The sequence below is a fragment of the Pseudophryne corroboree genome, chromosome 9 (genome assembly GCF_028390025.1).
Source record: "Pseudophryne corroboree isolate aPseCor3 chromosome 9, aPseCor3.hap2, whole genome shotgun sequence".
NCBI lineage: Eukaryota > Metazoa > Chordata > Amphibia > Anura > Myobatrachidae > Pseudophryne > Pseudophryne corroboree.
This window is the reverse complement of record NC_086452.1, coordinates 219030493-219047986: the sequence shown is the minus strand read 5'-3', so window position 1 is coordinate 219047986 and position 17494 is coordinate 219030493.

Below are 17494 nucleotides of genomic sequence, written 5' to 3'. Positions count from 1 at the left end.
GTTTGAACCTCTTGAATCTGCGGACCTTAAGTGGCTTTCCCTCAAAGTCTTGTTTTTGCTGGCTATTGCCTCTGCTAGTAGGGTATCAGATTTGGGTGCCTTGTCTTGTAGGTCCCCCTATCTGATTTTTCACCGTGACCGGGCGGTTCTTCGATTGCGCCCTGGTTATCTACCTAAGGTGGTGTCTTCTTTCCACCTTAACCAAGAGATTGTGGTTCCGGCCTTTGTCTCTACAGATGTATCCTCCAAAGAGCGGTCTTTGGATGTGGTACGTGCTCTCCGTATCTATGTGAAGAGGACAGCCTCCGTTAGGAAGTCTGATTCTCTCATTGTACTATTTGGTTTTCACAAACGTGGCTGGCCTGCTAACAAGTAGACCTTGGACAGATGGATTAGAATGGTGATTGCACATGCTTATGTACAGACTGGTCTTCCAGCTCCTGCTACCATCAAACCCCATTCTACTTTGTCTGTTGGACCTTCTTGGGCGGCCCGCCGTGGTGCGACCCTTGAACAATTATGCAAGGCGATTACGTGGTCCTCAGTGAACACGTTCATAAGGTTCTATGCCTTCGATACTTCCGCCTCCCAGGATGCTTCTTTTGTACGCCAGGTTCTTGTGCCCGCTACAGTGCGTCCCCTCTCATTAGGAACTGCTTTAGGACATCCCCGATGTTATTCCCTGTGGAATACCAGTGTACCCCGCAGCAGAAAAGGAGATTTATGGCAAGAACTTACCCTTGTTAAATCTTTCTGCGAGGTACACTGGATTCCACAGGGCGCCCACCCTGACGCACTTAGCTTCTTTGGGTTGGTATGGCATTAGCCGCTGATACCTTCTCCTGTCGTGAGAATGTGGTGTCTGTGGCTACCAACTATTGTTGTCTCTTTTACCTGCTACTGCATTGGACTGGTTAACAAAACTGAGCTCCTGTGCACGGAGGTGGGCTTATAGAGGAGGCAGCGCTGAGCATCTTCGGAACAGTCAAAGCCTTTAGCTTGTTGGTGCCTCGGATCAAGATCCTACTCTACACCCCAATGTTTTTCCCTGTGGAATCCAGTGTACCTCGCAGAAAGAGATTTAACAAGGGTAAGTTCTTACCATAACTCTCCTTATATGGTATGTTCATGCTAGACTGTTTCAACAGGGATGTACACCCTGACCCTCCGGCGCAACCCCGCTGAAATAGGGGGCCACAGTGTCCTGCAGGAAAGAAAAGTTGTGGTGTAACGATGAATAGATGTCATGCGCATGGCGTCTTTCCAAAGTGAGGGAGACCTTAGGGGCAGCCCAGCATGTCCGTTAGTACTGTACTAGCCCCCAAAAGTGATACAGTTGGGCCCACACACCCTCCCCGACCAATCACAACCCCTCTTCGGGTGTAGACAGTATGCCCGCATTTTAGTGAGAACAATATATATGTATGTATGTGTATACACACACACGCACGCACGCATCCGCATCCGGAAAGTATTCACAGCGCTTCACTTTTTCCATATTTTGTTAAGTTACAGTCTTATTCCAAAATGGAATAAATTAATTTTCCCCTCAAAATTCTACACACAATAACACATAATGACACCGTAAAAAGGGTAAAGCAAAGGGTCAGGCGTACCCGAAACAGTCTCGCACTTCCAAAACCAACAAGCCCAAGCCTAAACGTGCCTGGGCTGCCCTTCAGCTCTCTTCCAAATCTGACAAGCCTGCGGCATGACTGGGCTGGCCTCCCCTTGGGGGATCCCAGGGTGGGAGGCCGACTTCTACAGTTCACCCAGGTATGGTTGAAGACCACTTCAGACGTTTGGGTACGGAAAGTCGTCACGGATATGCTATATCCTTCAAGACACCTCCCCCTCCTCGCTGTTGCCTGATGGACATCCCTTCTGATCAGGTGACGGCAACAACTCTCCTTTTAGTGGTACAATCCCTCCTGGACACCGAAGTGGTAGTGCCGGTGCCTCTGGCTCAGAGGGCAGGGGGTACTATTCAACGCTGTTCCTAGTCCCCAAACCGAATGGTTCCTCCCGGCCCATTCTCAACCTCAAATCTTTGAACAAGTTTGTGAGGGTCTCCAAGTTTCATATGGAAACCCTTCGCTGTATTGTCTTGGCTTTGGAACCAGGGGACTATATGGTATCCCTGGATATACAGGATGCTTACCTGCATATCCCTATTGCCATGTCACACCTGCGGTTTTCTATTGGCAATCTCCATTACCATTTCCGCGCATCCGGAAAGTATTCACAGCGCTTCACTTTTTCCACATTTTGTTAAGTTAGTCTTATTCCAAAATGGAATAAATTCATTTTTTCCCTCAAAATTCTACACACAATAACACATAATGACACCGTAAAAAAGTTTTTTTTTGAGATTTTTGCAAATTTATTAAAAATAAACGAAAAAATCACGTGTACATAAGTATTCGTCCACAAAACATCCTCCTCCTGATGAAGTCCTAAAGAACGTGTTGAGGGACTCCTTTGCGCTGTTTATGGACTACTGATTGATTCCCCTTCATGTTGTTTACTTCAGTGTATGTTTGGATATTTTTTTATTATTAAAACGTTTTTATTATTTTTAAAATTTCCACATATTTATTTCTCCTCATGGTCTAATCGTGAGCACCAAAATCCTACAGCTTGGCAAGCATTTGGACGTGGGATGTTCTAAAAGTGTTTAAGGTAAAAAATGAAAAACGTTTTGCCATCATCATACGGTACGTGTGTTACCTATTGCTACCTATACGACATTCCCCAGATACCTTTTGTTTCACTGCACTAGAAGGCACTTGTTTGTCTTCATTAACAGATATATGTGTAAATGTATGTGTGTGTGTTCCCACTAGGATGTGGGCAGGGCAGGGCGCCGAGGTGCGGGCACAGGTTAGCTGCTGGCACCAGAAAAGGGGACATGGGCAGCCGGGAAGGCACAGGGCTAAGTGAGCACTTGTGTTGTACTTTGTGTTTTATTAGTATTCTAGTAGAACATATGCAGACTAAAATTTCAAAGCTATGCACAATGAGAATTCCTCAGTTGTATAGAAAAAAACCCAGGAATAATAATTACCATGTGAGTTGTATAATTAAGCAGGGAACATTGTAATTTATTTTAAGCAACAGTCTACTACAGTTGTTCTGTAAAGAAACTGGAGGTTTCATATGTTCTTGGGAATGCATGGTGTCATCTGTTTTCCTCATACTGTGAATTCTACAGTCATTCAGTGATTCACACAATTCTCTAAATGCATGCTAGTTGCTTTCACCGTAACGTTAAGCTAAGTTTCTCTTACGTCCTAGAGGATACTGGGATCCATTTTAGTACCATGGGGTATAGACGGGTCCACTAGGAGCCATGGGCACTTTAAGAATTTGATAGTGTGGGCTGGCTCCTCCCTCTATGCCCCTCAGTTTGGAAAATGTGCCCGGAAGAGCCGGTTACACTGAAGGAAGCTCCTGAAGAGATTTCTGCATTTATTTTCTCTGTTATTTTCAGGCAGGGCTGGTTGGTACCCTCTGCCTGCTTCATGGGACTTAGGGAGGGGGAAGGCCCAACCTCTTGAAGGGTTAATGGTCTTGTTCCCCGCTGACAGGACACTGAGCTCCTGAGGGAACTATTCGCAAGCCCCACCACGGTGAGCGTACATTCCCGCAGAACGCTGCCACCCCTAACAGAGCCAGAAGAATGAAGAGTGGTGTGTACTGAGCCGGCCTACCGGTTAGCGGGGCGCCGGCCATTATGGTGGCACGAGGGTATGGAGATGCACAGCTTCTAAACGGGCGGAATGCGTCTCCAGACACAGTACACAACTGCGTCTCAGTACACTGTACACAGTACCCAAACTGGCAAACACAGCCTTAAAACGGTTCTGCTCCAAAAATTACCTCAGCCATTATAAAAAAAAAAGCGTGAAGACCGCGCGCCATTGAAGGGACGGGGCTTCACTATGAGAGGATCCGGCAGCTCACCAGCGCCATTTTTCCTCTTCAGTGAACACAGACGCTGACTGACAGGGACGTGCAGCTCCTCCAGTATGACTCCAAATTACCTCAGCGGCACCAGGGGGGTCATAGCGGGGGGGGGGACTATTAGTGTTCTAAGTCCCCTGCGACCCGGCTAAGTTTGGCATTAGCGATAAGGGCGCGGTGCGGGCTGGCTCCAAACATCTGTGTCCCCCTGACGGGCTCTTTGTGGGTTACTTGTGCTTAACCTTTTTCTGTGTGTGTGACGGTCACATTTACATTATGTCAGGCAAAGAGTGTGTCTCTTGTACAGCGGAGTATTCCTCTTCACCAGGGGACTCACTACTGGGTACTCAGGGTTTACAGAATAGCGGGGCTGAACCGGAGTGGGTTAATTCTCTTAACGGAATGATCTGCACTCTTTCTACAAAATTGTCCCGCAATGGGAAAGACGCAATACTTAAGACAGACTGTGGATGATTTTATGAACAGAGACTCAGTCCCCAAGACAGCATCTCAATCCCCTCCCATTTGTCCGCAAAAGCGATCTCTGGCCCATATCTTTCAGTCTGACTCTGACGCTGACAGGTCAGACATGGGGGAGGTGGACTCAGAGGGGGGGATGCAGCTCTGTCACAGGGAATAGAGGTTCTTCTAGAGGCTATCAGAGATGTTCTGCATATTCCTGATAAGGTGCCGGAGGAGTGTGAGGAATCTTATTTTATTGTAAAAAAGAAGTCCTCAGTTAATTTTCCTGTGTCAAAAGAATTGAATACCCTGTTTGAGGAACCATGGGTTAATCCTGATAAGAAGTTTCAGATCTCTAAATGGTTGCTGTCATCTTTTCCTTTTCCTCTGGAGGATAGGAAAAAATTGGAAAATCCACTGATAGTGGACGCATCAGTCTCTAGGCTGTCACGTAAAATTGTATTGGCTGTCCCTGGTGCAGCCTCCCTGAAAGACACGGCTGATCGCAAAATTGAGACTACACTCAAATCATTGTACACAGCTGCTGGGGTGGCCCAAAGACCCACTATTGCATGTGCGTGAACCACTAAAGCCATTGCTAAATGGTCAAGTAACCTAATTGAGGGGTTAGATTCCTTATCTAGGGGAGATGTTGTCTTACTCCTGCAGCATATACAGGACTCTGCAAACTTTATGGTGGAAGCCATAAAGGAAATAGGTGTGCTTAACGCACGCACCAGTGGCAGTGTCGGCACGCAGGGGCTTGTGGTTACGGCAGTGGACTGCTGATGCGGACTCCAGCAAAGGCGTTGGAAGGCCTACGATTCACAGGAGAGGCCTTGTTTGGAGGTGAATTAGATAAATAGATCTCTACAGCTACTGCGGGTAAGGCTACGTATCTTCCTTCCGCAGCCCCCCCTACCAAGAAGACTTATTCAGCTTCTAAGTTACAGTCCTTTCGGACGGCAAAGTTCAAGGGCAAATCCAGGGGTGCTTCTATGTCCTCCAGCGGCCCAAGAGGTAAACCACGCAAGCCAGCAACAGCAGGTGCTCAGGAACAGAGCACAGGCTCTGCTTCCTCAAAGACTTCAGCATGATGGTGGACCGCAATGCCTGGGAGGCTGTCAGGTGGGAGCCTGACTACAATTCTTCAGTCAGATCTGGTCAAGTTCGTGCCAGGATCCCTGGGTCATACATCTTATTTCTCAGGGCTACAGACTGGAGTTCCAAAAGCTCCCACCTCACAGATTCTTCAGGCTTGCCAGTTTCACAAGAGGCAAGTATAACGTTATATCATGCCATCCGAAAACTGGTACAGACTCAGGTCATTGTTCCAATTCCACCTCACCTACTAACCAAGGGGTACTATTCCAACTTGTTCGTAGTACCAAAGCCGGACGGTTCGGTAAGATCAATTCTGAACCTCAAGTCTTTGAACCCGTACTTACGAGTGTTCAAATTGAAGATCGAGTCTCTGAGAGTGATGATCTCAGGTCAGGAGGAGGGGGAATTCCTAGTGTCTCTGTATATCAATGATGCGTACCTTCATAATCCGATTTGGCCACCTCATCAGGCTGATCTCCGGTTTGCACTGCAGGACTGTCACTACCAGTTCCAGGCCCTGCCTCGGCACCGAGGGTGTTCACCAAGGTGATGGCAGAGATGATGTTTCTACTTCGCAAGCAGGGAGTGAAGATAATTCCGTACCTGGACGATCTTCTGATAAAGGCGCCGTCCAGGGAAGGGTTGCTGGACAGCGTTGCTCTCTCAACCAAACTACTCCAGGATCACGGGTGGATTCTGAACCTTCCGAAATCCCACCTAGAACCAACATGGAGGCTCTCATTGCTGGGAATGATACTGGACAAGGAGTCGCAAAAGGTGTTCCTTCCATTGGAAAAGGCATTGGTAATCCAGTCCATGGTTCGGGATGTCCTGAAGCCAACCTGGGTGTTGGTGCATCTGTGCAGTCGCTTTCTGGGGAAAATGGTGGCCCCTTACGAGGCACTTCAATATGGAAGGTTTCACGCAAGACCCTTCCAGCTCGATCTGTTGGACAAATGGTCCAGATTGCATCTTCACATGCACCGGAGGATCCGTCGCCAAAGGCCAGGATCTCCCTTCTGTGGTGGCTACAGTCTTCTCACGTCGTTGCAGGACGGAGGTTCGGAATTCAGAACTGGATTCTGTTAACCACAGACTCGAGCCTCAGAGGTTGGGGATCAGTCACTCGGGGTGCAGTTTCAGGGAAGGTGGTCAAGTCAGGAAGTCATCCTTCCAATCAACATTCTGGAACTCAGGGCCATATACAACGCCCTTCTGCAGGCCTCACATCTTCTTCAAGATCGGGCAATTCAGATCCAGTTGGACAATGTGACAGCAGTAACGTACATAAACTGACCGGGTGGAACGAAAAGCAGAGCAGCAATGTCAGAGGTGTCAAGAATTCTCTGGGCAGAAAGAAATGCTGTGGCGTTGTCGGCGTTCTTCATTCCGGGAGTAGACAACTGGGAAGCAGACTTCCTCCGTAGACACGACCTGCACCCGGGGGAGTGGGGCCTTCACCTGGAAGTGTTGAGGTGCTTGACGAGTCGGTGGGGATATCCACAGTTCGACATGATGGCCTCTCATCTCAACAAGAAGCCCAGGTGGTATTGTTCCAGGTTGAGATACCCACAGGTGGTGGCGATAGACACCCTGATAACTCCATGGGTCTATCAGATGGTGTACGTGTTTCCTCCTCTTCCTCTGATCCCGAGAATTCTAAAACGAATAAAAAGGGAAAAGGTTCAAGCAATACTCATTGCTCCGGACTGGCTAAGAAGGGCCTGGTACACGGACCTTCTGGAGATGCTCCTCGAAGATCCGTGGTCTCTACCTCTTCGCGAAGATCTTCTGCAACAGGGCCTGTTTGTCTATCATGACTTACCGCGTGCCGTTTGACGGCATGGAAGTTGAACGGTGATTCTAGCCAGGAGAGGGATCCCTACAATGTTATCCCGACTATAATCCAAGCTAGGAAGGGGGTAACGTCTAAGCATTACCATCGTACTTGGAAGATGTATGTCTCTTGGTGTGAGAGCAGAAATTATTCTGCGGTAGAATTTCATCTGGGACGTTTCCTGTTTTTTCTGCAGTCAGGTGTGGATGTGGGCCTGTGTCTGGGCTCCATAAAAGTCCAGATTTCGGCCTTGTCCGTTTTTCCTTGAGGACAGAGCTGAATTCAGAACTCGTCAGCAATTTCTTACTAAAGTGGTGTCTGCGTTTCACATCAACCAACCTATTGTGGTTCTGGTTGTCACCGACACCTCTGCTACTTCAAAGTCTTTGGATGTTGTGAGGGCTTTGAAGGTGTATGTCAAGCCAACAGCTCGTCACAGATAATCGGACTCGCTGTTTGTTCTTTATGATCCCAATAAAATTGGGTGTCCTGCGTCAAAGCAGTCCATTGCATGCTGGATCAGGCTTACTATCCAGCATGCTTATTTCACGGCAAGTTTGCCATGTCCAATATCTGTACAGGCCCACTCTACTAGGTCGGTGGGTTCTTCCTGGTCGGCTGCCCGGGGTGTCTCGGCTTTACAGCTCTGCTGAGCAGCTACTTGGTCAGGTTCGAACATATTTGCTGAGTTCTACAAGTTCAATACTTTGGCCTCTGAGGACCTTCAGTTTGGTCAGTCAGCTCTGCAGGAACCTCAGCACTCTCCCACCCGGTTTGGGAGCTTTGGTACATCCCCATGGTACTAAATGTATCCCAGTATCCTCTAGGACGTAAGAGAAAATAGGATTTGAATCACCTACCGGTAAATCCTTTTCTCGTAGTCCGTAGAAGATACTGGTCGCCCGCCCAGTTCTTCGTTCTTCCGGCACCGTTACTTGGTTAAGTAATGTTGGTTCAGCCGTTGCTTTTCCCGTTTCAAATTTGTTTAGCTTGGCTTTCCTCTTGTTGTGTGTGCTGGTTCGGAATCTCACCACTATCCTTATGTATCCTTCTCTCAAAGTATGTCCATCACCTCGGGCACAGTTTCCTAGACTGAGTCTGGTAGGAGGGGCATAGAGAGAGGAGCCAGCCCACACTATCAAATTCTTAAAAAGTCAATGGCTCCTAGTGGACCCGTCTATACCCCATGGTTTTAAATGGACCCTAGTATCCTCTACGGACTACGAGAAAAGGATTTACCGGCAGGTAATTGAAATCCTTTTTTTACCCGCTCATTGGCTTTGAACAATATTTGCTTAATTCCTAATGAGAGTTAATTCTGGCTCACCCGTACATCTAATTTTATATCTGAAAATTTGCACCCGTCTATGTTATGGGTTAATGTAGCTAATTGAATTCCCCCAAAGGGGGTATTCAGTTAAGTGCTGTGGTTTTGACTTTTCAAATTTGACACAGGGTATTCATTTATTTTTTTCTCGAGTCTGCATGGGCGAAAATTGCGCCAAAAACAGGTGAAAATGCCTGCAAATTCTCCAGTACACTTGTATCAGCGGCGAATTCGCCGATACATGTGGTTTTCACCAGTGCTAGATTTTTCGACTAATTGAAAAAACGGCACGGACATTGAATAGGTCGAATGTAAATTCTACCTAAAAACGGGCGAAATGTGCAGTTTTTTCGACTGCTCAGAAAAATTACACTAATTGAATACCCCCCATAATCTTTTAAATGCTCTCAATATGCAAATTATTATTTTGAAAATCTATTAGTTTTCTAGTCAGCCATGCCTTATATCATATTTACAAACTAAAGTGGAGGCTGCCATGTTGATGTTTTTAAAGTGGGTCATACTGTACTCTGTTTATGAGGTGAACCAAGAAAATGTTACAGCATTTTTTTGTTTTTTTGATGGCTTCCTTTTTTGTTTTGACCTGTATTAGTGTGTTTTGGTAAATGCAGTACAGCAGGGGTTTTCATCATGCGGCCCTCCAGCTGCTGTGGAATTTCATATCCCAGCATACCTTGCCACAGTTTTTCTATTAGGGTATGCTGAAACTATGGCAGAGCATAGTGGGAGGTGTAGTTTTATAGCAGCTGGAGGACTGCATGTTGAATACCCCTGCTGTACAGTATAATTCTGATACTTAAATACATGAATAAGATATGTCAGGCGTAGATGACATTTAAAATAGTTCTGCAATTCATGTACTGTTTGATTCTACTGGAAGTAGATGAATTAAAAAAATAGTCAAACACACAATCCAAGGCAAAGGACTGGGGAACATAGACTTATCAAGGATACAAGGTGAAGTCAGGGACTGGAGATAGTAGATTAAGTTTGATTAAGGTCAGAAGTGGAGCTCAGGACTGGAGAGAGTAGTTCAAGGTCACAAGCAGATCTCAGGACTGCAGATGGCAGAATCATTGAGGTCAGTAGCCGAGGTCTAGGCTTGAAGGAAACATTTGGTAAAGCAGGGTAGAGTTAAAACAACAAGTGTAATCACAAAGGAGTCCTCACAGTTAATAATTAGTACTAATGCCTTGCTCAGTCATAGATTACGTTGCATAGAGGAATGTAATTATAGGCTCTATATGAGGTGCAATGTCACAATCATGTGCCAATTACAAAAAAATTTCAAGCAACAGAGCCTTAAACGTGATGACATTGTGCACTAGTATGATGTTTACACAAATTGTAACTTTAGGACCAGCAATGACGATGTGCTGTAAGAGGACAGGTCGTGCACATATATGCTGATGTACTGTGCCAGTTAAGTTAGATATACAGTAGTTACACCATCAAGTACAAATGAGTTTGAAGAAGGAGTTGCAGAGTTGACCATGCTCAAGAAAAGTTAGACAAGAAGGAAAGAGCAATGTTGAGACAATGGGAGTTAGTGGCACGAAGCTGACAGAACATGCAACGGGAGTAATGTCAGGTTGAGGTAAAGTAGGCTATAGTGAGGAGGTGGGATTTGGAAAATAAAATATTGAAAGTTGGGAAAGAGTATGGTTGGGTCAGTGGCGTAACTAGAAATTTTCCTCCCCCAAGCCAAAAAATCCTTCGGTCCCCCCCCCCCCCATAATTGGCATTAGCAAAGGGACAAATATGTGCGCGCCGTAGGTGCGCACCGCCAAAAAGGGTGTGTGGCTTCGTTAAAATGGGCGTGGCTTCGCGTAAAGGGGCGTGGTATTGCAGGAAAAGACTACCTCATACCCCAGTTTTGCAACCTGCACGCCCAGACGTTAGCCACCACAGGAAAGAAAAATAATCCTGATTCATGCCCCTTACATTATTTGTCATTTTTCCTCCTTATAGTAATGCCCACTATACATTATTCCACATAATGCAATGGCCCTTAGACATTATGCCACACACAACAATGCACATGACACAATATGCACACACTGTAATGCCCCCGACACATTATGCCACACACCGTAATGCCTGTGACACATTATGACAGGAATCGCAATGCCTGTTATACATTATGCTACACACTGCAATGCCCCTGATACATTATAGCACATACAATGTCTGTGACACAGTATGACACACACCACAATGATCCTGAGACATTATACCACATACCACAATGCCCGTGATATAGTATACAACACACCGTAATACCCGACACATTATGACACACACCGCAATGTCCGTGATACATTATGCCACACACCGTAATGCCCATTACACATTAAGTTCTACAGTAAGGCTTCTAATTACTTTTAAATTACCTGCTCGTTGCCAGGGGTTTCATGCTGTTGGTTCCATGCATGGTGCCAGGGGTTTTCATGCTCAGGGTGTCATGCTCGTTGCCAGGGGTTTCATGCACTGGGTGTCATGCTTGTTGCCAGGGGTTTCATGCACTGGGTGTCATGCTCGTTGCTAGGGGGTAGTGCTTGTTGCTAGTGCCGTGCTCCCAGTGCCACATATGCCCCCAGTGCCAGATATTCCCCCACAGTGCCAGGTATATGCCCCCAGTGCCAGGTACATGCCCCCAGTGCCAAATATACCCCTCCCCCAGTGCCACATATGCCCCCTCAGTGCCTGCTACCCCCAGTGTCAAATATTCCTCCACAGTGCCACATATGCCCCCTCAGTGCCTGCTCCCCCACAGTGCCAGGTATATGCCCCCTGTGCCAGATATTCCCCCACAGTGCCAGGTATATGCCCCCAGTGCCAGATCTTCCCCCACAGTGCCAGGTATATGCCCCCAGTGCCAGGTATATGCCCACAGTGCCATATCTTCCCCCACAGTGCCAGGTATATGCCCCCAGTGCCAGGTATATGCCCCCAGTGCCAGATCTTCCCCCACAGTGCCAGGTATATGCCCCCAGTGCCAGGTATATGCCCCCAGTGCCAGATCTTCCCCCACAGTGCCACATATGCCCCCTCAGTGCCTGCTCCCCCCCAGTGCCAAATATTCCCCCACAGTGCCAGGTATATGCCCCCAGTGCCAGATATTCCCCCACAGTGCCAAGTATATGCCCCCAGTGCCAGATATTCCCCCACAGTGCCAGGTATATGCCCCCAGTGCCAGATCTTCCCCCACAGTGCCAGGTATATGCCCCCAGTGCCAGGTATATGCCCCCAGTGCCAGATCTTCCCCCACAGTGCCAGGTATATGCCCCCAGTGCCAGGTATATGCCCCCAGTGCCAGGTATATGCCCCCAGTGCCAGATCTACCCCCACAGTGCCAGGTATATGCCCCCTGTGCCAGGTATATGCCCCCAGTGCCAGATCTTCCCCCACAGTGCCAGGTATATGCCCCCAGTGCCAGGTATATGCCCCCAGTGCCAGATCTTCCCCCACAGTGCCAGGTATATGCCCCCAGTGCCAGGTATATGCCCCCAGTGCCAGATCTACCCCCACAGTGCCAGGTATATGCCCCCAGTGCCAGGTATATGCCCCCAGTGCCAGATCTACCCCCACAGTGCCAGGTATATGCCCCCAGTGCCAGATCTACCCCCACAGTGCCAGGTATATGCCCCCAGTGCCAGGTATATGCCCCCAGTGCCAGATCTTCCCCCACAGTGCCAGGTATATGCCCCCAGTGCCAGATCTACCCCCACAGTGCCAGGTATATGCCCCCAGTGCCAGGTATATGCCCCCAGTGCCAGATCTTCCCCCACAGTGCCAGGTATATGCCCCCAGTGCCAGGTATATGCCCCCAGTGCCAGATCTACCCCCACAGTGCCAGGTATATGGCCCCAGTGCCAGGTATATGCCCCCAGTGCCAGATCTTCCCCCACAGTGCCAGGTATATGCGCCCAGTGCCTGCGCCCAGTGCCTGCTTCCCCCCCCCCCCGCCCGCCCGCACCTTTGTGTTGGAGGGACACGGAGCGCATAGCGCGTCTCTCCTGTGTCCCTCCTGGCTCTCCCCCGGCCGGTCTAATAAAGGAAGTGCCGGTTCGTGAGCCAATCAGAGCTCACGAACGGCACTTCCTTTATTAGACCGGCCGGGGGAGAGCCAGGAGGGACACAGGAGAGACGCGCTATGCGCTCCGTGTCCCTCCAAGTCCTTACAGCAGGGAGGGAGACCGCAGATTGACATGCGGACGCTCATCCGCATGTCAATCTGTGCAAAGTCAGTGGCGCCCCCGCAGCCCCTCGCCCCCAAGCCACCGCGAGGACTGCTGGGGCAGTAGTTACGCCACTGGGTTGGGTGTAGTTGGAAGTTCCAAAAGTGTGTGTGTGTGTGTGGAGGGGAGGGGAGGGGCAGAAGCACAGGGGAAGTCTTGGAGTAAGAGGTCTCTTGTACTGTTAGATATGTATGAAGGGGCAGAGTGTCTGAGGTCTTTGAGGCTGAGTATCAGGAGCTCAAATTGAATGTGAGGAAGATCAGCCTCCCTTGCTTCATTATGGATGCATTATATTGGCAAAGACGAGTGAGGGAAGATCTTGGTAGGAAAAGGTTACAGTGAGCTATACAAGAAATAATGATAGTGGATAAGTATTCCATAACATCCACAGGGGCAGATGTATTAACCTGGAGAAGGCATAAGGAAGTGATAAACCAGTGATATGTGCAAGGTGATAAAGGCACCAGCCAATCAGCTCCAATATGTAAATTAACAGTTAGGATCTAATTGGCTGGTGCGTTTATCACCTTGCACATGTCACTGGTTTATCACTTCCTTATGCCTTCTCCAGGTTAATAAATCTGCCCCAAGAAGTGATAAACCAGTAATAAGTGGAAGGTGATAACGCACCAGCCAATCATTACGGACTTGAAAAATGACAGAAGCAGACAGGCTGGTGCGTTATCACCTTGCACTTATCACTTCTTTATCCCTTCTCCAGGCTTAATACATCTGCCACATTGTGTGTGGAGTTTAACTGAGAGTAGAGTTGAGGGTGATACAAATACAGAAGGCTTGAGGAACAGTGAAGATAGGCATATTGTATGAGGGAGACAGTGTGATTGTAACCCTGTGAAGAGAGAAAATAAGTTCAGTTTCTAACATTAAGCATTGGATCATCCATGTGGGGAATGCAGAGAGGCAGTTAGACATTCCAAAGTAGAGAGGTCATGGCTGTGTATCCTGAACATAGAGGTCATAGTGGGCAAAGCACTGTGTAAATTCATAGTGAGAAGAGATATAAAGGAAAAACATAGGGCCAAAAAGTAAAGAAGCAACATATAGAAGGAGTGAAGGATAGCATATGCCTGTAGTAGTTACACTGATGGAGTGTTTACAAAGGTATTAAGTGAAGAGTGTTGGAAGAAGTGGGTGGTTGACTGGCAGAAGTGGCGGAGAGGTCAGGGGGTAGGGAGAAGTAACCCTTTGTCGTAGCTAATTTTATTGAGAGCAGCCTCAGTAGAGTGTAGAGTATGGAAGATTGATTGCTGAGCTTCAAGCAGAGTGGAAAGAAAGGGGGGCAGGCAATTGAATACGTTTTTTCTCTAATGTTCAAATGTATAAGAGAGAGAATAGGAAAGAGAAAAGGAAGGAGAAGATAAGGAAGAGAAAGAAGAGGGGGGATGGAAACCACCATGAAAATTTTCAGAAACAAACTCTTATATTGAGGGTAAAATAAACATTCATCGTATATTAACAGAATAAAGAGCCGTACAACCATTTATAAGCATAAGTAGTACAATTCCAAAGCAATATATCATACCCGTGAGATAGAGGTTTTAGTGTTAAAGAACCATGGTTCCCAAATCCTTACATATTTATCTGACCTATCACGTTAAGGAAGCAGTAATTTTCTCCAACGTAGAGATATACCATATTTTAGACCGTACCATGCTTATAGGGGGAGAAATTTACTTTTTCCAATATTTAGCTATCACACATCTGGCAGCGTGGAGGATTTGGAGTACAAGCTTATTAGCAATGCTACTTAAATCAGACAAAGGAAGGCCCAGCAAAGCAGTCAAGGAGCCCAAGGCCACCTGGGAAGAAAGGATGGACCCAATAAGGTTTTCTATTTGATCCCAGAAAGGGCGGATTTTGGGGCAGGACCACCAAATGTGTTTAATATCTCCAATTTGACCACCCTCTCTCCAACATAATGGGGAAGACCCAGGGAAAATCGTATTCAGTGTTGCTGGTACTAGATACCACCTGGTACATACTTACTTCATAAGAATTTTCTTTAATTAGAGAAGAAATAGAGGACTGAGTGACATTTTGTCTTATGATTTCCCATGAGTCTTCCTCAGGTGGAGGGCCCAAGTCTTGTTCCTATTTACTCTCATGGGGGAGGACGTCAGCTGATTTTATAGAGCGTAATAGACCATAAAGTATGGAGATAATACCTTGTCGCATAGGGGAGTAAATACAGAGTCGTTCAAAGGGGGTAAGTTGGCGAATGACTTTAGATTTTGGTAGGGAGTTCAGAAAAGAGCGGAGTTGTAAATACTCGTAAAGCACAGGATGGGGGATTCCATACTTGTCACTTAAAACATCTAAAGAATGCCAGGAATTGCCCTCAATAAAGTCTTAGAATAGTCTAGGCCGTGGATTCAGGTGAAACCATGAGTGTGAGCGTAAGGAGGAGCCAGGAGGAAAATCCGGGTTATCCCAGATAGAAGTGATGGGGGACGGGAATGTGGAAAGCCTATAGTGCCACATGCAGGAAAACCACAGGGAACAGGTGAACTTTGTAGTAGGAGCGCAAGTTCGTACCTCCTGATTAGGTTTAAGTGGTGTTAGAAGGGATCCAAAGTGGAGGTCTTGGCCAACAGAAGTTAGATGTATCCAGGGTAAGTGAGGGGTTTGAGGAAACCAGGTGAGTGCCTGGCTTAAGTGAGTTACATGATAATATTTTCGGATATCCGGTAGACCTATGCCCCCAGGGACTGGGTCCCTTATTAAAGTGGAGGTCTTAATCCTAGGGGGTTTATTGGACCATATAAATTTCAATAAAAGTTTCTGCATTCGGCACAAAGCCTCCACGGGGATGCGTACCGGAATTGTTTGAATCAGATATAAAAGCTTGGGCAAGATGTTAATTTTTACTGAGACTATATGTCCAAACCATGCTATTATTTGCTTGTCCCATGCTCGTAAGTCGGACTTGATACAATTCTCGGAGTGCAGGGACCCATAGGAATTCGTAATAAAGACGCCCAAGTATTTAATTTTCTTAGAGCGCCAGGAGAAATTAAAGTTAGCGGCTAGGAAAGATCTGGTATCCTTACTAAGATGTAGGGGGAGGACTTCCGATTTAGCATAGTTAATACGGTAACCTGAATAAAAAGAATATGATGATAGAGTTTGAAACAAGTTCGGAATAGATGTATGAGGAGAGGAGAGAGTTAGCAAAACATCATCCGCAAACAATGATAATTTAAATTCCACGTCTCCAACTATTATACCTTTTTATATCAGAGTTAGCCCTTACCATACACGCCAGAGGCTCGATTGTCATAGCAAAGATTAATGGTGACAGGGGGCACCCCTGTCAGGTGCCATTGTTAATCTGGAATAGATGAGAGTCTTTACCATTTACCCAAACTCTTGCCGAAGGGTTAGAGTAGAGAGCCTGGATGCCCTGGAGTAGGCTTCCTCCCAGGTCGAACCTATGCAGAGTAGCAAACCTAAAAGGCCATAAAATTTTATCAAAAGCCTTCTCTGCATCAAGCGAGAGAAGGATAGAAGGCAATTTAGATTTATTAATCGAATGAACTAGATTGATACTGTAGTTCTTCGGGTATTGGTTCTCATTCCGAGTTGATCGCTCACTGACTTTTTTTGCAGCGCAGCGATCAGGTGAAAAATCTGCAATTTTGCGCATGGTACGCAGCGCGCATGCGCTAAGTACTTTCACACAAAACTTTGTAGTTTTACAGAAGCTCGAGCGACGCTTTTCAGTCGCTCGAGTGTTCGTTGTTTGACAGGAAGTGGGGGTTTCTGGGCGGCTACTCAGCGTTTTCTGGGAGTGTGCTAAAAAACGCAGGAGTGGCTGGAGAAACGGGGGAGTGGCTGGCCGAGATCAGGGCGTGTTTGTGATGTCAAACCAGGAACTAAACTGACTGCAGTGATCGCAAGATAGGAGTAGGTCTGGAGCTACTCAGAAACGGCATGACATTTTTTATTAGCAATTCTGCTACTCTTTCGTTCGCACTTCTGCTAAGCTAAGATACACTCCCAGAGGGCGGCGGCTTAGCGTTTGCACTGCTGCTAAAAGCAGCTAGCGAGCGATCAACTCGGAATGAGGGCCATTGTCTCTAGCTTGTCAGCCTGGGATGAAGCCCACCTGATCAGCATGTATCAATTGTGGGAGAACCAAATTTAACCTCAGGGCTAAAATTTTGTCGAAAAGTTTAATATCATTGTTTAGTAAGGAAATCGGACTATAGTTGGAACACAAGTTTGGGTATTTCCCAGGTTTATGGATCAGGACAATTCGAGCCTCTAGCGTGCGGGGAGACAAAGGCTCGCTCCTAAGAAATCCATTAAAAAGTCTGCAAAGGTGAGGCAGTAGGATACCCTTGGATTTCTTAAAATACATAATGGACATACCATCTGACCCAGGGGCCTTGCCCGATTTCTGAATCTTAAGGGCATTCTCTCATTCTTCAATAGTTCTCTCCAAGCACAACTGAGATACCACCGACCGGCTCAATTTCGGTAAATTGCATTTGTCCAAAAAGGACTCAATCA